Genomic DNA, 24,948 nt, shown 5'->3' with positions numbered 1-24,948 from the left:
ACAGTCTAAAAAAATAATATTTAGCACTCCCAAGTGCTTTTGGGGTGTCCCCCATTCTTTTGCATTAATATTTCTGGCTGTCAAAAGTCCTGGTTGTCAGCCGTCTCAAAAATTAATATTTAGCACTCCCAAGTGCTTTTGGGGTGTCCCCATTTTTTTGCATTAATATTTCTGGCTGTCAAAAGTCCTGTTTGTCAGCAGTCTCAAAAAATAATATTTAGCACTCCCAAGTGCTTTTGGGGTGTCCTCCATTCTTTTGCATTTTTATTTCTTGCTGTCAATTGTCGTGTTTGTCAACAGTCTAAAAAAATAATATTTAGCACTCCCAAGTGCTTTTGGGGTGTCCCCCATTCTTTTGCATTAATATTTCTGGCTGTCAAAAGTCCTGTTTGTCAGCAGTCTGAAAAATTAATATTTAGCACTCCCAAGTGCTTTTGGGGTGTCCCCCATTCTTTTGCATTAATATTTCTGGCTGTCAAAAGTCCTGTTTGTCAGCAGTCTAAAAAAATTATATTTAACACTCCCAAGTGCTTTTGGGGTGTCCCCCATTCTTTTGCATTAATATTTCTGGCTGTCAAAAGTCCTGTTTGTCAGCAGTCTAAAAAAATAATATTTAGCACTCCCAAGTGCTTTTGGGGTGTCCCACATTCTTTTGCATTAATATTTCTGGCTGTCAAAATTCCTGTTTGTCAGCAGTCTAAAAAAATAATATTTAGCACTCCTAAGTGCTTTTGGGGTGTCCCCCATTCTTTTGGATTAATATTTCTGGCTGTCAAAAGTCCTGTTTGTCAGCAGTCTAAAAGAATAAAATTTAGCACTCCTAAGTGCTTTTGGGGTGTCCCCATTCTTTTGCATTAATATTTCTGGCTGACAAAAGTCCTGTTTGTCAGCAGTCTAAAAAAATAATATTTAACACTCCCAAGTGCTTTTGGGGTGTCCCCATTCTTTTGCATTAATATTTCTGGATGTCAAAAGTCCTTTTTGTCAGCAGTCTAAAAAAATAATATTTAGCACTCCCAAGTGCTTTTGGGGTGTCCCCATTCTTTTGCATTAATATTTCTGGATGTCAAAAGTCCTGTTTGTCAGCAGTCTCAAAAAATAATATTTAGCACTCCCAAGTGCTTTTGGGGTGTCCTCCATTCTTTTGCATTATTATTTCTTGCTGTCAATTGTCGTGTTTGTCAACAGTCTAAAAAAATAATATTTAGCACTCCCAAGTGCTTTTGGGGTGTCCCCCATTCTTTTGCATTAATATTTCTGGCTGTCAAAAGTCCTGTTTGTCAGCAGTCTGAAAAATTAATATTTAACACTCCCAAGTGCTTTTGGGGTGTCCCCATTCTTTTGCATTAATATTTCTGGATGTCAAAAGTCCTTTTTGTCAGCAGTCTAAAAAAATAATATTAGGACTCCCAAGTGCTTTTGGGGTGTCCCCATTCTTTTGCATTAATATTTCTGGCTGTCAAAAGTCATGGTTGTCAGCCGTCTCAAAAATTAATATTTAGCACTCCCAAGTGCTTTTGGGGTGTCCTCATTCTTTTGCATTAATATTTCTGGCAGGCAAAAGTCCTGTTTGTCAGCAGTCTAAAAAAATAATATTTAGCACTCCCAAGTGCTTTTGGAGTGTCCCCATTCTTTTGCATTAATATTTCTGGCTGTCAAAAGTCCTGGTTGTCAGCCGTCTCAAAAATTAATATTTAGCACTCCCAAGTGCTTTTGGGGTGTCCTCCATTCTTTTGCATTTTTATTTCTTGCTGTCAATTGTCGTGTTTGTCAACAGTCTAAAAAAATAATATTTAGCACTCCCAAGTGCTTTTGGGGTGTCCCCCATTCTTTTGCATTAATATTTCTGGCTGTCAAAAGTCCTGTTTGTCAGCAGTCTGAAAAATTAATATTTAGCACTCCCAAGTGTTTTGGGGTGTCCCCCATTCTTTTGCATTAATATTTCTGGCTGTCAAAAGTCCTGTTTGTCAGCAGTCTAAAAAAATAATATTTAACACTCCCAAGTGCTTTTGGGGTGTCCCCATTCTTTTGCATTAATATTTCTGGATGTCAAAAGTCCTTTTTGTCAGCAGTCTAAAAAAATAATATTAGGACTCCCAAGTGCTTTTGGGGTGTCCCCATTCTTTTGCATTAATATTTCTGGCTGTCAAAAGTCATGGTTGTCAGCCGTCTCAAAAATTAATATTTAGCACTCCCAAGTGCTTTTGGGGTGTCCTCATTCTTTTGCATTAATATTTCTGGCAGGCAAAAGTCCTGTTTGTCAGCAGTCTAAAAAAATAATATTTAGCACTCCCAAGTGCTTTTGGAGTGTCCCCATTCTTTTGCATTAATATTTCTGGCTGTCAAAAGTCCTGGTTGTCAGCCGTCTCAAAAATTAATATTTAGCACTCCCAAGTGCTTTTGGGGTGTCCCCATTTTTTTGCATTAATATTTCTGGCTGTCAAAAGTCCTGTTTGTCAGCAGTCTCAAAAAATAATATTTAGCACTCCCAAGTGCTTTTGGGGTGTCCTCCATTCTTTTGCATTTTTATTTCTTGCTGTCAATTGTCGTGTTTGTCAACAGTCTAAAAAAATAATATTTAGCACTCCCAAGTGCTTTTGGGGTGTCCCCCATTCTTTTGCATTAATATTTCTGGCTGTCAAAAGTCCTGTTTGTCAGCAGTCTGAAAAATTAATATTTAGCACTCCCAAGTGCTTTTGGGGTGTCCCCATTCTTTTGCATTAATATTTCTGGCTGTCAAAAGTCCTGTTTGTCAGCAGTCTAAAAAAATTATATTTAACACTCCCAAGTGCTTTTGGGGTGTCCCCCATTCTTTTGCATTAATATTTCTGGCTGTCAAAAGTCCTGTTTGTCAGCAGTCTAAAAAAATAATATTTAGCACTCCCAAGTGCTTTTGGGGTGTCCCACATTCTTTTGCATTAATATTTCTGGCTGTCAAAATTCCTGTTTGTCAGCAGTCTAAAAAAATAATATTTAGCACTCCTAAGTGCTTTTGGGGTGTCCCCCATTCTTTTGGATTAATATTTCTGGCTGTCAAAAGTCCTGTTTGTCAGCAGTCTAAAAGAATAAAATTTAGCACTCCTAAGTGCTTTTGGGGTGTCCCCATTCTTTTGCATTAATATTTCTGGCTGACAAAAGTCCTGTTTGTCAGCAGTCTAAAAAAATAATATTTAACACTCCCAAGTGCTTTTGGGGTGTCCCCATTCTTTTGCATTAATATTTCTGGCTGTCAAAAGTCCTTTTTGTCAGCAGTCTAAAAAAATAATATTTAGCACTCCCAAGTGCTTTTGGGGTGTCCCCATTCTTTTGCATTAATATTTCTGGATGTCAAAAGTCCTGTTTGTCAGCAGTCTCAAAAAATAATATTTAGCACTCCCAAGTGCTTTTGGGGTGTCCTCCATTCTTTTGCATTATTATTTCTTGCTGTCAATTGTCGTGTTTGTCAACAGTCTAAAAAAATAATATTTAGCACTCCCAAGTGCTTTTGGGGTGTCCCCCATTCTTTTGCATTAATATTTCTGGCTGTCAAAAGTCCTGTTTGTCAGCAGTCTGAAAAATTAATATTTAGCACTCCCAAGTGCTTTTGGGGTGTCCCCATTCTTTTGCATTAATATTTCTGGCTGTCAAAAGTCCTGTTTTTCAGCAGTCTCAAAAAATAATATTTAGCACTCCCAAGTGCTTTTGGGGTGTCCCCCATTCTTTTGCATTAATATTTCTGGCTGTCAAAAGTCCTGTTTGTCAGCAGTCTGAAAAATTAATATTTAGCACTCCCAAGTGCTTTTGGGGTGTCCCCCATTCTTTTGCATTAATATTTCTGGCTGTCAAAAGTCCTGTTTGTCAGCAGTCTAAAAAATTAATATTTAGCACTCCCAAGTGCTTTTGGGGTGTCCCCATTTTTTTGCATTAATATTTCTGGCTGTCAAAAGTCCTGTTTGTCAGCAGTCTCAAAAAATAATATTTAGCACTCCCAAGTGCTTTTGGGGTGTCCTCCATTCTTTTGCATTTTTATTTCTTGCTGTCAATTGTCGTGTTTGTCAACAGTCTAAAAAAATAATATTTAGCACTCCCAAGTGCTTTTGGGGTGTCCCCCATTCTTTTGCATTAATATTTCTGGCTGTCAAAAGTCCTGTTTGTCAGCAGTCTGAAAAATTAATATTTAGCACTCCCAAGTGCTTTAGGGGTGTCCCCCATTCTTTTGCATTAATATTTCTGGCTGTCAAAAGTCCTGTTTGTCAGCAGTCTAAAAAAATTATATTTAACACTCCCAAGTGCTTTTGGTGTGTCCCCCATTCTTTTGCATTAATATTTCTGGCTGTCAAAAGTCCTGTTTGTCAGCAGTCTAAAAGAATAAAATTTAGCACTCCTAAGTGCTTTTGGGGTGTCCCCATTCTTTTGCATTAATATTTCTGGATGTCAAAAGTCCTTTTTGTCAGCAGTCTAAAAAAATAATATTTAGCACTCCCAAGTGCTTTTGGGGTGTCCCCATTCTTTTGCATTAATATTTCTGGCTGTTAATTGTCCTGTTTGTCAGCAGTCTAAAAAAACAATATTTAGCACTCCCAAGTGCTTTTGGGGTGTCCCCCATTCTTTTGCATTAATATTTCTGGCTGTCAAAAGTCCTGTTTGTCAGCAGTCTAAAAGAATAAAATTTAGCACTCCTAAGTGCTTTTGGGGTGTCCCCATTCTTTTGCATTAATATTTCTGGCAGGCAAAAGTCCTGTTTGTCAGCCGTCTCAAAAATTAATATTTAGCACTCCCAAGTGCTTTTGGGGTGTCCCCATTCTTTTGCATTAATATTTCTGGCTGTCAAAAGTCCTGTTTTTCAGCAGTCTCAAAAAATAATATTTAGCACTCCCAAGTGCTTTTGGGGTGTCCCCCATTCTTTTGCATTAATATTTCTGGCTGTCAAAAGTCCTGTTTGTCAGCAGTCTGAAAAAATTATATTTAACACTCCCAAGTGCTTTTGGGGTGTCCCCCATTCTTTTGCATTAATATTTCTGGCTGTCAAAAGTCCTGTTTGTCAGCAGTCTAAAAAAATAATATTTAGCACTCCCAAGTGCTTTTGGGGTGTCCCACATTCTTTTGCATTAATATTTCTGGCTGTCAAAATTCCTGTTTGTCAGCAGTCTAAAAAAATAATATTTAGCACTCCTAAGTGCTTTTGGGGTGTCCCCCATTCTTTTGGATTAATATTTCTGGCTGTCAAAAGTCCTGTTTGTCAGCAGTCTAAAAGAATAAAATTTAGCACTCCTAAGTGCTTTTGGGGTGTCCTCCATTCTTTTGCATTTTTATTTCTTGCTGTCAATTGTCGTGTTTGTCAACAGTCTAAAAAAATAATATTTAGCACTCCCAAGTGCTTTTGGGGTGTCCCCCATTCTTTTGCATTAATATTTCTGGCTGTCAAAAGTCCTGTTTGTCAGCAGTCTGAAAAATTAATATTTAGCACTACCAAGTCCTTTTGGGGTGTCCCCCATTCTTTTGGATTAATATTTCTGGCTGTCAAAAGTCCTGTTTGTCCGCAGTCTAAAAAAATAATATTTAACACTCCCAAGTGCTTTTGGGGTGTCCCCATTCTTTTGCATTAATATTTCTGGATGTCAAAAGTCCTTTTTGTCAGCAGTCTAAAAAAATAATATTAGGACTCCCAAGTGCTTTTGGGGTGTCCCCATTCTTTTGCATTAATATTTCTGGCTGTCAAAAGTCATGGTTGTCAGCCGTCTCAAAAATTAATATTTAGCACTCCCAAGTGCTTTTGGGGTGTCCTCATTCTTTTGCATTAATATTTCTGGCAGGCAAAAGTCCTGTTTGTCAGCAGTCTAAAAAAATAATATTTAGCACTCCCAAGTGCTTTTGGAGTGTCCCCATTCTTTTGCATTAATATTTCTGGCTGTCAAAAGTCCTGGTTGTCAGCCGTCTCAAAAATTAATATTTAGCACTCCCAAGTGCTTTTGGGGTGTCCTCCATTCTTTTGCATTTTTATTTCTTGCTGTCAGTTGTCGTGTTTGTCAACAGTCTAAAAAAATAATATTTAGCACTCCCAAGTGCTTTTGGGGTGTCCCCCATTCTTTTGCATTAATATTTCTGGCTGTCAAAAGTCCTGTTTGTCAGCAGTTTAAAAAAATAATATTTAACACTCCCAAGTGCTTTTGGGGTGTCCCCATTCTTTTGCATTAATATTTCTGGATGTCAAAAGTCCTTTTTGTCAGCAGTCTAAAAAAATAATATTAGGACTCCCAAGTGCTTTTGGGGTGTCCCCATTCTTTTGCATTAATATTTCTGGCTGTCAAAAGTCATGGTTGTCAGCCGTCTCAAAAATTAATATTTAGCACTCCCAAGTGCTTTTGGGGTGTCCTCATAATTTTGCATTAATATTTCTGGCAGGCAAAAGTCCTGTTTGTCAGCAGTCTAAAAAAATAATATTTAGCACTCCCAAGTGCTTTTGGAGTGTCCCCATTCTTTTGCATTAATATTTCTGGCTGTCAAAAGTCCTGGTTGTCAGCCGTCTCAAAAATTAATATTTAGCACTCCCAAGTGCTTTTGGGGTGTCCCCATTTTTTTGCATTAATATTTCTGGCTGTCAAAAGTCCTGTTTGTCAGCAGTCTCAAAAAATAATATTTAGCACTCCCAAGTGCTTTTGGGGTGTCCTCCATTCTTTTGCATTTTTATTTCTTGCTGTCAATTGTCGTGTTTGTCAACAGTCTAAAAAAATAATATTTAGCACTCCCAAGTGCTTTTGGGGTGTCCCCCATTCTTTTGCATTAATATTTCTGGCTGTCAAAAGTCCTGTTTGTCAGCAGTCTGAAAAATTAATATTTAGCACTCCCAAGTGCTTTTGGGGTGTCCCCCATTCTTTTGCATTAATATTTCTGGCTGTCAAAAGTCCTGTTTGTCAGCAGTCTAAAAAAAATATATTTAACACTCCCAAGTGCTTTTGGGGTGTCCCCCATTCTTTTGCATTAATATTTCTGGCTGTCAAAAGTCCTGTTTGTCAGCAGTCTAAAAAAATAATATTTAGCACTCCCAAGTGCTTTTGGGGTGTCCCACATTCTTTTGCATTAATATTTCTGGCTGTCAAAATTCCTGTTTGTCAGCAGTCTAAAAAAATAATATTTAGCACTCCTAAGTGCTTTTGGGGTGTCCCCCATTCTTTTGGATTAATATTTCTGGCTGTCAAAAGTCCTGTTTGTCAGCAGTCTAAAAAAATAATATTTAGCACTCCCAAGTGCTTTTGGGGTGTCCCCATTCTTTTGCATTAATATTTCTGGATGTCAAAAGTCCTGTTTGTCAGCAGTCTCAAAAAATAATATTTAGCACTCCCAAGTGCTTTTGGGGTGTCCTCCATTCTTTTGCATTATTATTTCTTGCTGTCAATTGTCGTGTTTGTCAACAGTCTAAAAAAATAATATTTAGCACTCCCAAGTGCTTTTGGGGTGTCCCCCATTCTTTTGCATTAATATTTCTGGCTGTCAAAAGTCCTGTTTGTCAGCAGTCTGAAAAATTAATATTTAGCACTCCCAAGTGCTTTTGGGGTGTCCCCATTCTTTTGCATTAATATTTCTGGCTGTCAAAAGTCCTGTTTTTCAGCAGTCTCAAAAAATAATATTTAGCACTCCCAAGTGCTTTTGGGGTGTCCCCCATTCTTTTGCATTAATATTTCTGGCTGTCAAAAGTCCTGTTTGTCAGCAGTCTGAAAAATTAATATTTAGCACTCCCAAGTGCTTTTGGGGTGTCCCCCATTCTTTTGCATTAATATTTCTGGCTGTCAAAAGTCCTGTTTGTCAGCAGTCTAAAAAATTAATATTTAGCACTCCCAAGTGCTTTTGGGGTGTCCCCATTTTTTTGCATTAATATTTCTGGCTGTCAAAAGTCCTGTTTGTCAGCAGTCTCAAAAAATAATATTTAGCACTCCCAAGTGCTTTTGGGGTGTCCTCCATTCTTTTGCATTTTTATTTCTTGCTGTCAATTGTCGTGTTTGTCAACAGTCTAAAAAAATAATATTTAGCACTCCCAAGTGCTTTTGGGGTGTCCCCCATTCTTTTGCATTAATATTTCTGGCTGTCAAAAGTCCTGTTTGTCAGCAGTCTGAAAAATTAATATTTAGCACTCCCAAGTGCTTTTGGGGTGTCCCCCATTCTTTTGCATTAATATTTCTGGCTGTCAAAAGTCCTGTTTGTCAGCAGTCTAAAAAAATTATATTTAACACTCCCAAGTGCTTTTGGTGTGTCCCCCATTCTTTTGCATTAATATTTCTGGCTGTCAAAAGTCCTGTTTGTCAGCAGTCTAAAAGAATAAAATTTAGCACTCCTAAGTGCTTTTGGGGTGTCCCCATTCTTTTGCATTAATATTTCTGGATGTCAAAAGTCCTTTTTGTCAGCAGTCTAAAAAAATAATATTTAGCACTCCCAAGTGCTTTTGGGGTGTCCCCATTCTTTTGCATTAATATTTCTGGCTGTCAATTGTCCTGTTTGTCAGCAGTCTAAAAAAATAATATTTAGCACTCCCAAGTGCTTTTGGGGTGTCCCCCATTCTTTTGCATTAATATTTCTGGCTGTCAAAAGTCCTGTTTGTCAGCAGTCTAAAAGAATAAAATTTAGCACTCCTAAGTGCTTTTGGGGTGTCCCCATTCTTTTGCATTAATATTTCTGGCAGGGAAAAGTCCTGTTTGTCAGCCGTCTCAAAAATTAATATTTAGCACTCCCAAGTGCTTTTGGGGTGTCCCCATTCTTTTGCATTAATATTTCTGGCTGTCAAAAGTCCTGTTTTTCAGCAGTCTCAAAAAATAATATTTAGCACTCCCAAGTGCTTTTGGGGTGTCCCCCATTCTTTTGCATTAATATTTCTGGCTGTCAAAAGTCCTGTTTGTCAGCAGTCTAAAAAATTAAAATTTAGCACTCCCAAGTGCTTTTGGGGTGTCCCCATTTTTTTGCATTAATATTTCTGGCTGTCAAAAGTCCTGTTTGTCAGCAGTCTCAAAAAATAATATTTAGCACTCCCAAGTGCTTTTGGGGTGTCCTCCATTCTTTTGCATTTTTATTTCTTGCTGTCAATTGTCGTGATTGTCAACAGTCTAAAAAAATAATATTTAGCACTCCCAAGTGCTTTTGGGGTGTCCCCCATTCTTTTGCATTAATATTTCTGGCTGTCAAAAGTCCTGTTTGTCAGCAGTCTGAAAAATTAATATTTAGCACTCCCAAGTGCTTTTGGGGTGTCCCCCATTCTTTTGCATTAATATTTCTGGCTGTCAAAAGTCCTGTTTGTCAGCAGTCTAAAAGAATAAAATTTAGCACTCCTAAGTGCTTTTGGGGTGTCCCCATTCTTTTGCATTAATATTTCTGGATGTCAAAAGTCCTTTTTGTCAGCAGTCTAAAAAAATAATATTTAGCACTCCCAAGTGCTTTTGGGGTGTCCCCATTCTTTTGCATTAATATTTCTGGCTGTCAATTGTCCTGTTTGTCAGCAGTCTAAAAAAATAATATTTAGCACTCCCAAGTGCTTTTGGGGTGTCCCCCATTCTTTTGCATTAATATTTCTGGCTGTCAAAAGTCCTGTTTGTCAGCAGTCTAAAAGAATAAAATTTAGCACTCCTAAGTGCTTTTGGGGTGTCCCCATTCTTTTGCATTAATATTTCTGGCAGGGAAAAGTCCTGTTTGTCAGCCGTCTCAAAAATTAATATTTAGCACTCCCAAGTGCTTTTGGGGTGTCCCCATTCTTTTGCATTAATATTTCTGGCTGTCAAAAGTCCTGTTTTTCAGCAGTCTCAAAAAATAATATTTAGCACTCCCAAGTGCTTTTGGGGTGTCCCCCATTCTTTTGCATTAATATTTCTGGCTGTCAAAAGTCCTGTTTGTCAGCAGTCTGAAAAAATTATATTTAACACTCCCAAGTGCTTTTGGGGTGTCCCCCATTCTTTTGCATTAATATTTCTGGCTGTCAAAAGTCCTGTTTGTCAGCAGTCTAAAAAAATAATATTTAGCACTCCCAAGTGCTTTTGGGGTGTCCCACATTCTTTTGCATTAATATTTCTGGCTGTCAAAATTCCTGTTTGTCAGCAGTCTAAAAAAATAATATTTAGCACTCCTAAGTGCTTTTGGGGTGTCCCCCATTCTTTTGGATTAATATTTCTGGCTGTCAAAAGTCCTGTTTGTCAGCAGTCTAAAAGAATAAAATTTAGCACTCCTAAGTGCTTTTGGGGTGTCCCCATCCTTTTGCATTAATATTTCTGGCTGACAAAAGTCCTGTTTGTCAGCAGTCTAAAAAAATAATATTTAACACTCCCAAGTGCTTTTGGGGTGTCCCCCATTCTTTTGCATTAATATTTCTGGATGTCAAAAGTCCTTTTTGTCAGCAGTCTAAAAAAATAATATTTAGCACTCCCAAGTGCTTTTGGGGTGTCCCCATTCTTTTGCATTAATATTTCTGGCTGTCAAAAGTCCTGTTTGTCAGCAGTCTAAAAGAATAAAATTTAGCACTCCTAAGTGCTTTTGGGGTGTCCCCATTCTTTTGCATTAATATTTCTGGCTGACAAAAGTCCTGTTTGTCAGCAGTCTAAAAAATTAATATTTAGCACTCCCAAGTGCTTTTGGGGTGTCCCCATTTTTTTGCATTAATATTTCTGGCTGTCAAAAGTCCTGTTTGCCAGCAGTCTCAAAAAATAATATTTAGCACTCCCAAGTGCTTTTGGGGTGTCCTCCATTCTTTTGCATTTTTATTTCTTGCTGTCAATAGTCGTGTTTGTCAACAGTCTAAAAAAATAATATTTAGCACTCCCAAGTGCTTTTGGGGTGTCCCCCATTCTTTTGCATTAATATTTCTGGCTGTCAAAAGTCCTGTTTGTCAGCAGTCTGAAAAATTAATATTTAGCACTCCCAAGTGCTTTTGGGGTGTCCCCCATTCTTTTGCATTAATATTTCTGGCTGTCAAAAGTCCTGTTTGTCAGCAGTCTAAAAAAATTATATTTAACACTCCCAAGTGCTTTTGGTGTGTCCCCCATTCTTTTGCATTAATATTTCTGGCTGTCAAAAGTCCTGTTTGTCAGCAGTCTAAAAGAATAAAATTTAGCACTCCTAAGTGCTTTTGGGGTGTCCCCATTCTTTTGCATTAATATTTCTGGATGTCAAAAGTTCTTTTTGTCAGCAGTCTAAAAAAATAATATTTAGCACTCCCAAGTGCTTTTGGGGTGTCCCCATTCTTTTGCATTAATATTTCTGGCTGTCAATTGTCCTGTTTGTCAGCAGTCTAAAAAAATAATATTTAGCACTCCCAAGTGCTTTTGGGGTGTCCCCCATTCTTTTGCATTAATATTTCTGGCTGTCAAAAGTCCTGTTTGTCAGCAGTCTAAAAGAATAAAATTTAGCACTCCTAAGTGCTTTTGGGGTGTCCCCATTCTTTTGCATTAATATTTCTGGCAGGCAAAAGTCCTGTTTGTCAGCCGTCTCAAAAATTAATATTTAGCACTCCCAAGTGCTTTTGGGGTGTCCCCATTCTTTTGCATTAATATTTCTGGCTGTCAAAAGTCCTGTTTTTCAGCAGTCTCAAAAAATAATATTTAGCACTCCCAAGTGCTTTTGGGGTGTCCCCCATTCTTTTGCATTAATATTTCTGGCTGTCAAAAGTCCTGTTTGTCAGCAGTCTGAAAAAATTATATTTAACACTCCCAAGTGCTTTTGGGGTGTCCCCCATTCTTTTGCATTAATATTTCTGGCTGTCGAAAGTCCTGTTTGTCAGCAGTCTAAAAAAATAATATTTAGCACTCCCAAGTGCTTTTGGGGTGTCCCACATTCTTTTGCATTAATATTTCTGGCTGTCAAAAGTCCTGTTTGTCAGCAGTCTAAAAAATTAATATTTAGCACTCCTAAGTGCTTTTGGGGTGTCCCCATTTTTTTGCATTAATATTTCTGGCTGTCAAAAGTCCTGTTTGTCAGCAGTCTCAAAAAATAATATTTAGCACTCCCAAGTGCTTTTGGGGTGTCCTCCATTCTTTTGCATTAATATTTCTGGATGTCAAAAGTCCTTTTTGTCAGCAGTCTAAAAAAATAATATTAGGACTCCCAAGTGCTTTTGGGGTGTCCCCATTCTTTTGCATTAATATTTCTGGCTGTCAAAAGTCATGGTTGTCAGCCGTCTCAAAAATTAATATTTAGCACTCCCAAGTGCTTTTGGGGTGTCCTCATTCTTTTGCATTAATATTTCTGGCAGGCAAAAGTCCTGTTTGTCAGCAGTCTAAAAAAATAATATTTAGCACTCCCAAGTGCTTTTGGAGTGTCCCCATTCTTTTGCATTAATATTTCTGGCTGTCAAAAGTCTTGGTTGTCAGCCGTCTCAAAAATTAATATTTAGCACTCCCAAGTGCTTTTGGGGTGTCCCCATTTTTTTGCATTAATATTTCTGGCTGTCAAAAGTCCTGTTTGTCAGCAGTCTCAAAAAATAATATTTAGCACTCCCAAGTGCTTTTGGGGTGTCCTCCATTCTTTTGCATTTTTATTTCTTGCTGTCAATTGTCGTGTTTGTCAACAGTCTAAAAAAATAATATTTAAAACTCCCAAGTGCTTTTGGGGTGTCCCCCATTCTTTTGCATTAATATTTCTGGCTGTCAAAAGTCCTGTTTGTCAGCAGTCTGAAAAATTAATATTTAGCACTCCCAAGTGCTTTTGGGGTGTCCCCCATTCTTTTGCATTAATATTTCTGCCTGTCAAAAGTCCTGTTTGTCAGCAGTCTAAAAAAATTATATTTAACACTCCCAAGTGCTTTTTGGGTGTCCCCCATTCTTTTGCATTAATATTTCTGGCTGTCAAAAGTCCTGTTTGTCAGCAGTCTGAAAAAATTATATTTAACACTCCCAAGTGCTTTTGGGGTGTCCCCCATTCTTTTGCATTAATATTTCTGGCTGTCAAAAGTCCTGTTTGTCAGCAGTCTAAAAAAATAATATTTAGCACTCCCAAGTGCTTTTGGGGTGTCCCACATTCTTTTGCATTAATATTTCTGGCTGTCAAAAGTCCTGTTTGTCAGCAGTCTAAAAAATTAATATTTAGCACTCCTAAGTGCTTTTGGGGTGTCCCCATTCTTTTGCATTAATATTTCTGGCTGTCAAAAGTGCTGTTTTTCAGCAGTCTCAAAAAATAATATTTAGCACTTCCAAGTGCTTTTGGGGTGTCCCCCATTCTTTTGCATTAATATTTCTGGCTGTCAAAAGTCATGGTTGTCAGCCGTCTCAAAAATTAATATTTAGCACTCCCAAGTGCTTTTGGGGTGTCCTCATTCTTTTGCATTAATATTTCTGGCAGGCAAAAGTCCTGTTTGTCAGCAGTCTAAAAAAATAATATTTAGCACTCCCAAGTGCTTTTGGAGTGTCCCCATTCTTTTGCATTAATATTTCTGGCTGTCAAAAGTCTTGGTTGTCAGCCGTCTCAAAAATTAATATTTAGCACTCCCAAGTGCTTTTGGGGTGTCCCCATTTTTTTGCATTAATATTTCTGGCTGTCAAAAGTCCTGTTTGTCAGCAGTCTCAAAAAATAATATTTAGCACTCCCAAGTGCTTTTGGGGTGTCCTCCATTCTTTTGCATTTTTATTTCTTGCTGTCAATTGTCGTGTTTGTCAACAGTCTAAAAAAATAATATTTAAAACTCCCAAGTGCTTTTGGGGTGTCCCCCATTCTTTTGCATTAATATTTCTGGCTGTCAAAAGTCCTGTTTGTCAGCAGTCTGAAAAAATTATATTTAACACTCCCAAGTGCTTTTGGGGTGTCCCCCATTCTTTTGCATTAATATTTCTGGCTGTCAAAAGTCCTGTTTGTCAGCAGTCTAAAAAAATAATATTTAGCACTCCCAAGTGCTTTTGGGGTGTCCCACATTCTTTTGCATTAATATTTCTGGCTGTCAAAATTCCTGTTTGTCAGCAGTCTAAAAAAATAATATTTAGCACTCCTAAGTGCTTTTGGGGTGTCCCCCATTCTTTTGGATTAATATTTCTGGCTGTCAAAAGTCCTGTTTGTCAGCAGTCTAAAAGAATAAAATTTAGCACTCCTAAGTGCTTTTGGGGTGTCCCCATTCTTTTGCATTAATATTTCTGGCTGACAAAAGTCCTGTTTGTCAGCAGTCTAAAAAAATAATATTTAACACTCCCAAGTGCTTTTGGGGTGTCCCCCATTCTTTTGCATTAATATTTCTGGATGTCAAAAGTCCTTTTTGTCAGCAGTCTAAAAAAATAATATTTAGCACTCCCAAGTGCTTTTGGGGTGTCCCCATTCTTTTGCATTAATATTTCTGGCTGTCAAAAGTCCTGTTTGTCAGCAGTCTAAAAGAATAAAATTTAGCACTCCTAAGTGCTTTTGGGGTGTCCCCATTCTTTTGCATTAATATTTCTGGCTGACAAAAGTCCTGTTTGTCAGCAGTCTAAAAAATTAATATTTAGCACTCCCAAGTGCTTTTGGGGTGTCCCCATTTTTTTGCATTAATATTTCTGGCTGTCAAAAGTCCTGTTTGCCAGCAGTCTCAAAAAATAATATTTAGCACTCCCAAGTGCTTTTGGGGTGTCCTCCATTCTTTTGCATTTTTATTTCTTGCTGTCAATAGTCGTGTTTGTCAACAGTCTAAAAAAATAATATTTAGCACTCCCAAGTGCTTTTGGGGTGTCCCCCATTCTTTTGCATTAATATTTCTGGCTGTCAAAAGTCCTGTTTGTCAGCAGTCTGAAAAATTAATATTTAGCACTCCCAAGTGCTTTTGGGGTGTCCCCCATTCTTTTGCATTAATATTTCTGGCTGTCAAAAGTCCTGTTTGTCAGCAGTCTAAAAAAATTATATTTAACACTCCCAAGTGCTTTTGGTGTGTCCCCCATTCTTTTGCATTAATATTTCTGGCTGTCAAAAGTCCTGTTTGTCAGCAGTCTAAAAGAATAAAATTTAGCACTCCTAAGTGCTTTTGGGGTGTCCCCATTCTTTTGCATTAATATTTCTGGATGTCAAAAGTCCTTTTTGTCAGCAGTCTAAAAAAATAATATTTAGCACTCCCAAGTGCTTTTGGGGTGTCCCCATTCTTTTGCATTAATATTTCTGGCTGTCAATTGTCCTGTTTGTCAGCAGTCTAAAAAAATAATATTTAGCACTCCCAAGTGCTTTTGGGGTGTCCCCCATTCTTTTGCATTAATATTTCTGGCTGTCAAAAGTCCTGTTTGTCAGCAGTCTAAAAGAATAAAATTTAGCACTCCTAAGTGCTTTTGGGGTGTCCCCATTCTTTTGCATTAATATTTCTGGCAGGCAAAAGTCCTGTTTGTCAGCCGTCTCAAAAATTAATATTTAGCACTCCCAAGTGCTTTTGGGGTGTCCCCATTCTTTTGCATTAATATTTCTGGCTGTCAAAAGTCCTGTTTTTCAGCAGTCTCAAAAAATAATATTTAGCACTCCCAAGTGCTTTTGGGGTGTCCCCCATTCTTTTGCATTAATATTTCTGGCTGTCAAAAGTCCTGTTTGTCAGCAGTCTGAAAAAATTATATTTAACACTCCCAAGTGCTTTTGGGGTGTCCCCCATTCTTTTGCATTAATATTTCTGGCTGTCAAAAGTCCTGTTTGTCAGCAGTCTAAAAAAATAATATTTAGCACTCCCAAGTGCTTTTGGGGTGTCCCACATTCTTTTGCATTAATATTTCTGGCTGTCAAAAGTCCTGTTTGTCAGCAGTCTAAAAAATTAATATTTAGCACTCCTAAGTGCTTTTGGGGTGTCCCCATTTTTTTGCATTAATATTTCTGGCTGTCAAAAGTCCTGTTTGTCAGCAGTCTCAAAAAATAATATTTAGCACTCCCAAGTGCTTTTGGGGTGTCCTCCATTCTTTTGCATTAATATTTCTGGATGTCAAAAGTCCTTTTTGTCAGCAGTCTAAAAAAATAATATTAGGACTCCCAAGTGCTTTTGGGGTGTCCCCATTCTTTTGCATTAATATTTCTGGCTGTCAAAAGTCATGGTTGTCAGCCGTCTCAAAAATTAATATTTAGCACTCCCAAGTGCTTTTGGGGTGTCCTCATTCTTTTGCATTAATATTTCTGGCAGGCAAAAGTCCTGTTTGTCAGCAGTCTAAAAAAATAATATTTAGCACTCCCAAGTGCTTTTGGAGTGTCCCCATTCTTTTGCATTAATATTTCTGGCTGTCAAAAACCTTGGTTGTCAGCCGTCTCAAAAATTAATATTTAGCACTCCCAAGTGCTTTTGGGGTGTCCCCATTTTTTTGCATTAATATTTCTGGCTGTCAAAAGTCCTGTTTGTCAGCAGTCTCAAAAAATAATATTTAGCACTCCCAAGTGCTTTTGGGGTGTCCTCCATTCTTTTGCATTTTTATTTCTTGCTGTCAATTGTCGTGTTTGTCAACAGTCTAAAAAAATAATATTTAAAACTCCCAAGTGCTTTTGGGGTGTCCCCCATTCTTTTGCATTAATATTTCTGGCTGTCAAAAGTCCTGTTTGTCAGCAGTCTGAAAAATTAATATTTAGCACTCCCAAGTGCTTTTGGGGTGTCCCCCATTCTTTTGCATTAATATTTCTGCCTGTCAAAAGTCCTGTTTGTCAGCAGTCTAAAAAAATTATATTTAACACTCCCAAGTGCTTTTTGGGTGTCCCCCATTCTTTTGCATTAATATTTCTGGCTGTCAAAAGTCCTGTTTGTCAGCAGTCTGAAAAAATTATATTTAACACTCCCAAGTGCTTTTGGGGTGTCCCCCATTCTTTTGCATTAATATTTCTGGCTGTCAAAAGTCCTGTTTGTCAGCAGTCTAAAAAAATAATATTTAGCACTCCCAAGTGCTTTTGGGGTGTCCCACATTCTTTTGCATTAATATTTCTGGCTGTCAAAAGTCCTGTTTGTCAGCAGTCTAAAAAATTAATATTTAGCACTCCTAAGTGCTTTTGGGGTGTCCCCATTTTTTTGCATTAATATTTCTGGCTGTCAAAAGTCCTGTTTGTCAGCAGTCTCAAAAAATAATATTTAGCACTCCCAAGTGCTTTTGGGGTGTCCTCCATTCTTTTGCATTAATATTTCTGGATGTCAAAAGTCCTTTTTGTCAGCAGTCTAAAAAAATAATATTAGGACTCCCAAGTGCTTTTGGGGTGTCCCCATTCTTTTGCATTAATATTTCTGGCTGTCAAAAGTCATGGTTGTCAGCCGTCTCAAAAATTAATATTTAGCACTCCCAAGTGCTTTTGGGGTGTCCTCATTCTTTTGCATTAATATTTCTGGCAGGCAAAAGTCCTGTTTGTCAGCAGTCTAAAAAAATAATATTTAGCACTCCCAAGTGCTTTTGGAGTGTCCCCATTCTTTTGCATTAATATTTCTGGCTGTCAAAAGTCTTGGTTGTCAGCCGTCTCAAAAATTAATATTTAGCACTCCCAAGTGCTTTTGGGGTGTCCCCATTTTTTTGCATTAATATTTCTGGCTGTCAAAAGTCCTGTTTGTCAGCAGTCTCAAAAAATAATATTTAGCACTCCCAAGTGCTTTTGGGGTGTCCTCCATTCTTTTGCATTTTTATTTCTTGCTGTCAATTGTCGTGTTTGTCAACAGTCTAAAAAAATAATATTTAAAACTCCCAAGTGCTTTTGGGGTGTCCCCCATTCTTTTGCATTAATATTTCTGGCTGTCAAAAGTCCTGTTTGTCAGCAGTCTGAAAAATTAATATTTAGCACTCCCAAGTGCTTTTGGGGTGTCCCCCATTCTTTTGCATTAATATTTCTGCCTGTCAAAAGTCCTGTTTGTCAGCAGTCTAAAAAAATTATATTTAACACTCCCAAGTGCTTTTTGGGTGTCCCCCATTCTTTTGCATTAATATTTCTGGCTGTCAAAAGTCCTGTTTGTCAGCAGTCTAAAAAAATAATATTTAGCACTCCCAAGTGCTTTTGGGGTGTCCCACATTCTTTTGCATTAATATTTCTGGCTGTCAAAATTCCTGTTTGTCAGCAGTCTAAAAAAATAATATTTAGCACTCCTAAGTGCTTTTGGGGTGTCCCCCATTCTTTTGGATTAATATTTCTGGCTGTCAAAAGTCCTGTTTGTCAGCAGTCTAAAAGAATAAAATTTAGCACTCCTAAGTGCTTTTGGGGTGTCCCCATTCTTTTGCATTAATATTTCTGGCTGACAAAAGTCCTGTTTGTCAGCAGTCTAAAAAAATAATATTTAACACTCCCAAGTGCTTTTGGGGTGTCCCCATTCTTTTGCATTAATATTTCTGGATGTCAAAAGTCCTTTTTGTCAGCAGTCTAAAAAAATAATATTTAGCACTCCCAAGTGCTTTTGGGGTGTCCCCATTCTTTTGCATTAATATTTCTGGATGTCAAAAGTCCTGTTTGTCAGCAGTCTAAAAAAATAATATTTAGCACTCCCAAGTGCTTTTGGGGTGTCCTCCATTCTTTTGCATTATTATTTCTTGCTGTCAATTGTCGTGTTTGTCAACAGTCTAAAAAAATAATATTTAGCACTCCCAAGTGCTTTTGGGGTGTCCCCCATTCTTTTGCATTAATATTTCTGGCTGTCAAAAGTCCTGTTTGTCAGCAGTCTGAAAAATTAATATTTAGCACTCCCAAGTGCTTTTGGGGTGTCCCCATTCTTTTGCATTAATATTTCTGGCTGTCAAAAGTCCTGTTTTTCAGCAGTCTCAAAAAATAATATTTAGCACTCCCAAGTGCTTTTGGGGTGTCCCCCATTCTTTTGCATTAATATTTCTGGCTGTCAAAAGTCCTGTTTGTCAGCAGTCTGAAAAATTAATATTTAGCACTCCCAAGTGCTTTTGGGGTGTCCCCCATTCTTTTGCATTAATATTTTTGGCTGTCAAAAGTCCTGTTTGTCAGCAGTCTAAAAAATTAATATTTAGCACTCCCAAGTGCTTTTGGGGTGTCCCCATTTTTTTGCATTAATATTTCTGGCTGTCAAAAGTCATGTTTGTCAGCAGTCTCAAAAAATAATATTTAGCACTCCCAAGTGCTTTTGGGGTGTCCTCCATTCTTTTGCATTTTTATTTCTTGCTGTCAATTGTCGTGTTTGTCAACAGTCTAAAAAAATAATATTTAGCACTCCCAAGTGCTTTTGGGGTGTCCCCCATTCTTTTGCATTAATATTTCTGGCTGTCAAAAGTCCTGTTTGTCAGCAGTCTGAAAAATTAATATTTAGCACTCCCAAGTGCTTTTGGGGTGTCCCCCATTCTTTTGCATTAATATTTCTGGCTGTCAAAAGTCTTGTTTGTCAGCAGTCTAAAAAAATTATATTTAACACTCCCAAGTGCTTTTGGTGTGTCCCCCATTCTTTTGCATTAATATTTCTGGCTGTCAAAAGTCCTGTTTGTCAGCAGTCTAAAAGAATAAAATTTAGCACTCCTAAGTGCTTTTGGGGTGTCCCCATTCTTTTGCATTAATATTTCTGGATGTCAAAAGTCCTTTTTGTCAGCAGTCTAAAAAAATAATATTTAGCACTCCCAAGTGCTTTTGGGGTGTCCCCATTCTTTTGCATTAATATTTCTGGCTGTCAATTGTCCTGTTTGTCAGCAGTCTAAAAAAATAATATTTAGCACTCCCAAGTGCTTTTGGGGTGTCCCCCATTCTTTTGCATTAATATTTCTGGCTGTCAAAAGTCCTGTTTGTCAGCAGTCTAAAAGAATAAAATTTAGCACTCCTAAGTGCTTTTGGGGTGTCCCCATTCTTTTGCATTAATATTTCTGGCAGGCAAAAGTCCTGTTTGTCAGCCGTCTCAAAAATTAATATTTAGCACTCCCAAGTGCTTTTGGGGTGTCCCCATTCTTTTGCATTAATATTTCTGGCTGTCAAAAGTCCTGTTTTTCAGCAGTCTCAAAAAATAATATTTAGCACTCCCAAGTGCTTTTGGGGTGTCCCCCATTCTTTTGCATTAATATTTCTGGCTGTCAAAAGTCCTGTTTGTCAGCAGTCTAAAAAAATAATATTTAGCACTCCCAAGTGCTTTTGGGGTGTCCCACATTCTTTTGCATTAATATTTCTGGCTGTCAAAATTCCTGTTTGTCAGCAGTCTAAAAAAATAATATTTAGCACTCCTAAGTGCTTTTGGGGTGTCCCCCATTCTTTTGGATTAATATTTCTGGCTTTCAAAAGTCCTGTTTGTCAGCAGTCTAAAAGAATAAAATTTAGCACTCCTAAGTGCTTTTGGGGTGTCCCCATTCTTTTGCATTAATATTTCTGGCTGACAAAAGTCCTGTTTGTCAGCAGTCTAAAAAAATAATATTTAACACTCCCAAGTGCTTTTGGGGTGTTCCCCATTCTTTTGCATTAATATTTCTGGATGTCAAAAGTCCTTTTTGTCAGCAGTCTAAAAAAATAATATTTAGCACTCCCAAGTGCTTTTGGGGTGTCCCCATTCTTTTGCATTAATATTTCTGGCTGTCAATTGTCCTGTTTGTCAGCAGTCTAAAAAAATAATATTTAGCACTCCCAAGTGCTTTTGGGGTGTCCCCCATTCTTTTGCATTAATATTTCTGGCTGTCTAAAGTCCTTTTTGTCAGCAGTCTAAAAGAATAAAATTTAGCACTCCTAAGTGCTTTTGGGGTGTCCCCATTCTTTTGCATTAATATTTCTGGCAGCCAAAAGTCCTGTTTGTCAGCCGTCTCAAAAATTAATATTTAGCACTCCCAAGTGCTTTTGGGGTGTCCCCATTCTTTTGCATTAATATTTCTGGCTGTCAAAAGTCCTGTTTTTCAGCAGTCTCAAAAAATAATATTTAGCACTCCCAAGTGCTTTTGGGGTGTCCCCCATTCTTTTGCATTAATATTTCTGGCTTTTAAAAGTCCTGTTTGTCAGCAGTCTGAAAAATTAATATTTAGCACTCCCAAGTGCTTTTGGGGTGTCCCCCATTCTTTTGCATTAATATTTCTGGCTGTCAAAAGTCCTGTTTGTCAGCAGTCTAAAAAAATAATATTTAGCACTCCCAAGTGCTTTTGGGGTGTCCCCATTTTTTTGCATTAATATTTCTGGCTGTCAAAAGTCCTGTTTGTCAGCAGCCTCAAAAAATAATATTTAGCACTCCCAAGTGCTTTTGGGGTGTCCTCCATTCTTTTGCATTATTATTTCTTGCTGTCAATTGTCGTGTTTGTCAGCAGTCTAAAAAAATTATATTTAACACTCCCAAGTGCTTTTGGGGTGTCCCCTATTCTTTTGCATTAATATTTCTGGCTGTCAAAAGTCCTGTTTGTCAGCAGTCTAAAAAAATAATATTTAGCACTCCCAAGTGCTTTTGGGGTGTCCCACATTCTTTTGCATTAATATTTCTGGCTGTCAAAATTCCTGTTTGTCAGCAGTCTAAAAAAATAATGTTTAGCACTCCTAAGTGCTTTTGGGGTGTCCCCCATTCTTTTGCATTAATATTTCTGGATGTCAAAAGTCCTTTTTGTCAGCAGTCTAAAAAAATAATATTTAGCACTCCCAAGTGCTTTTGGGGTGTCCCCATTCTTTTGCATTAATATTTCTGGCTGTCAAAAGTCCTGGTTGTCAGCAGTCTCAAAAAATAATATTTAGCACTCCCAAGTGCTTTTGGGGTGTCCTCATTCTTTTGCATTAATATTTCTGGCTGTCAAAAGTCCTGTTTGTCAGCAGTCTAAAAAAATTATATTTAACACTCCCAAGTGCTTTTGGGGTGTCCCCCATTCTTTTGCATTAATATTTCTGGCTGTCAAAAGTCCTGTTTGTCAGCAGTCTAAAAAAATACTATTTAGCACTCCCAAGTGCTTTTGGGGTGTCCCACATTCTTTTGCATTAATATTTCTGGCTGTCAAAATTCCTGTTTGTCAGCAGTCTAAAAAAATAATATTTAGCACTCCTAAGTGCTTTTGGGGTGTCCCCCATTCTTTTGCATTAATATTTCTGGATGTCAAAAGTCCTTTTTGTCAGCAGTCTAAAAAAATAATATTTAGCACTCCCAAGTGCTTTTGGGGTGTCCCCATTCTTTGCATTAATATTTCTGGCTGTCAAAAGTCCTGGTTGTCAGCAGTCTCAAAAAATAATATTTAGCACTCCCAAGTGCTTTTGGGGTGTCTTCATTCTTTTGCATTAATATTTCTGGCTGTCAAAAGTCCTTTTTGTCAGCAGTCTAAAAAAATAATATTTAGCACTCCCAAGTGCTTTTGGGGTGTCCCCATTCTTTTGCATTAATATTTCTGGCTGTCAATTGTCCTGTTTGTCAGCAGTCTAAAAAAAAAATATTTAGCACTCCCAAGTGCTTTTGGGATGTCCCCCATTCTTTTGCATTAATATTTCTGGCTGTCAAAAGTCCTGTTTGTCAGCAGTCTAAAAGAATAAAATTTAGCACTCCTAAGTGCTTTTGGGGTGTCCCCATTCTTTTGCATTAATATTTCTGGCAGGCAAAAGTCCTGGTTGTCAGCCGTCTCAAAAATTAATATTTAGCACTCCCAAGTGCTTTTGGGGTGTCCCCATTCTTTTGCATTAATATTTCTGGCTGTCAAAAGTGCTGTTTTTCAGCAGTCTCAAAAAATAATATTTAGCACTTCCAAGTGCTTTTGGGGTGTCCCCCATTCTTTTGCATTAATATTTCTGGCTGTCAAAAGTCCTGTTTGTCAGCAGTCTAAAAAAATTATATTTAGCACTCCCAAGTGCTTTTGGGGTGTCCCCATTCTTTTGCATTAATATTTCTGGCTGTCAAAAGTCCTTTTTGTCAGCAGTCTAAAAAAATTATATTTAACACTCCCAAGTGCTTTTGGGGTGTCCCCCATTCTTTTGCATTAATATTTCTGGCTGTCAAAAGTCCTGTTTGTCAGCAGTCTAAAAAAATAATATTTAGCACTCCCAAGTGCTTTTGGGGTGTCCCACATTCTTTTGCATTAATATTTCTGGCTGTCAAAATTCCTGTTTGTCAGCAGTCTAAAAAAATAATATTTAGCACCCCCAAGTGCTTTTGGGGTGTTTCCCATTCTTTTGCATTAATATTTCTGGCTGTCAAAAGTCCTGTTTGTCAGCAGTCTAAAAAAATAATATTTAGCACTCCCAAGTGCTTTTGGGGTGTCCCCCATTCTTTTGCATTAATATTTCTGGCTGTCAAAAGTCCTGTTTGTCAGCAGTCTAAAAGAATAAAATTTAGCACTCCTAAGTGCTTTTGGGGTGTCCCCCATTCTTTTGCATTAATATTTCTGGCTGTCAAAAGTCCTGTTTGTCAGCAGTCTAAAAGAATAAAATTTAGCACTCCTAAGTGCTTTTGGGGTGTCCCCATTCTTTTGCATTAATATTTCTGGCAGGCAAAAGTCCTGGTTGTCAGCCGTCTCAAAAATTAATATTTAGCACTCCCAAGTGCTTTTGGGGTGTCCCCATTCTTTTGCATTAATATTTCTGGCTGTCAAAAGTGCTGTTTTTCAGCAGTCTCAAAAAATAATATTTAGCACTTCCAAGTGCTTTTGGGGTGTCCCCCATTCTTTTGCATTAATATTTCTGGCTGTCAAAAGTCCTGTTTGTCAGCAGTCTAAAAAAATTATATTTAGCACTCCCAAGTGCTTTTGGGGTGTCCCCATTCTTTTGCATTAATATTTCTGGCTGTCAAAAGTCCTGTTTGTCAGCAGTCTAAAAAAATTATATTTAACACTCCCAAGTGCTTTTGGGGTGTCCCCCATTCTTTTGCATTAATATTTCTGGCTGTCAAAAGTCCTGTTTGTCAGCAGTCTAAAAAAATAATATTTAGCACTCCCAAGTGCTTTTGGGGTGTCCCCATTCTTTTGCATTAATATTTCTGGCTGTCAAAAGTCCTGGTTGTCAGCAGTCTCAAAAAATAATATTTAGCACTCCCAAGTGCTTTTGGGGTGTCCTCATTCTTTTGCATTAATATTTCTGGCTGTCAAAAGTCCTGTTTGTCAGCAGTCTAAAAAAATTATATTTAACACTCCCAAGTGCTTTTGGGGTGTCCCCCATTCTTTTGCATTAATATTTCTGGCTGTCAAAAGTCCTGTTTGTCAGCAGTCTAAAAAAATACTATTTAGCACTCCCAAGTGCTTTTGGGGTGTCCCACATTCTTTTGCATTAATATTTCTGGCTGTCAAAATTCCTGTTTGTCAGCAGTCTAAAAAAATAATATTTAGCACTCCTAAGTGCTTTTGGGGTGTCCCCCATTCTTTTGCATTAATATTTCTGGATGTCAAAAGTCCTTTTTGTCAGCAGTCTAAAAAAATAATATTTAGCACTCCCAAGTGCTTTTGGGGTGTCCCCATTCTTTGCATTAATATTTCTGGCTGTCAAAAGTCCTGGTTGTCAGCAGTCTCAAAAAATAATATTTAGCACTCCCAAGTGCTTTTGGGGTGTCTTCATTCTTTTGCATTAATATTTCTGGCTGTCAAAAGTCCTTTTTGTCAGCAGTCTAAAAAAATAATATTTAGCACTCCCAAGTGCTTTTGGGGTGTCCCCATTCTTTTGCATTAATATTTCTGGCTGTCAATTGTCCTGTTTGTCAGCAGTCTAAAAAAAAAATATTTAGCACTCCCAAGTGCTTTTGGGATGTCCCCCATTCTTTTGCATTAATATTTCTGGCTGTCAAAAGTCCTGTTTGTCAGCAGTCTAAAAGAATAAAATTTAGCACTCCTAAGTGCTTTTGGGGTGTCCCCATTCTTTTGCATTAATATTTCTGGCAGGCAAAAGTCCTGGTTGTCAGCCGTCTCAAAAATTAATATTTAGCACTCCCAAGTGCTTTTGGGGTGTCCCCATTCTTTTGCATTAATATTTCTGGCTGTCAAAAGTGCTGTTTTTCAGCAGTCTCAAAAAATAATATTTAGCACTTCCAAGTGCTTTTGGGGTGTCCCCCATTCTTTTGCATTAATATTTCTGGCTGTCAAAAGTCCTGTTTGTCAGCAGTCTAAAAAAATTATATTTAGCACTCCCAAGTGCTTTTGGGGTGTCCCCATTCTTTTGCATTAATATTTCTGGCTGTCAAAAGTCCTTTTTGTCAGCAGTCTAAAAAAATTATATTTA

The sequence above is a fragment of the Mixophyes fleayi genome, chromosome 2, assembly GCF_038048845.1.
Source record: "Mixophyes fleayi isolate aMixFle1 chromosome 2, aMixFle1.hap1, whole genome shotgun sequence".
NCBI lineage: Eukaryota > Metazoa > Chordata > Amphibia > Anura > Limnodynastidae > Mixophyes > Mixophyes fleayi.
Note: the sequence above shows the minus strand (reverse complement) of the source record.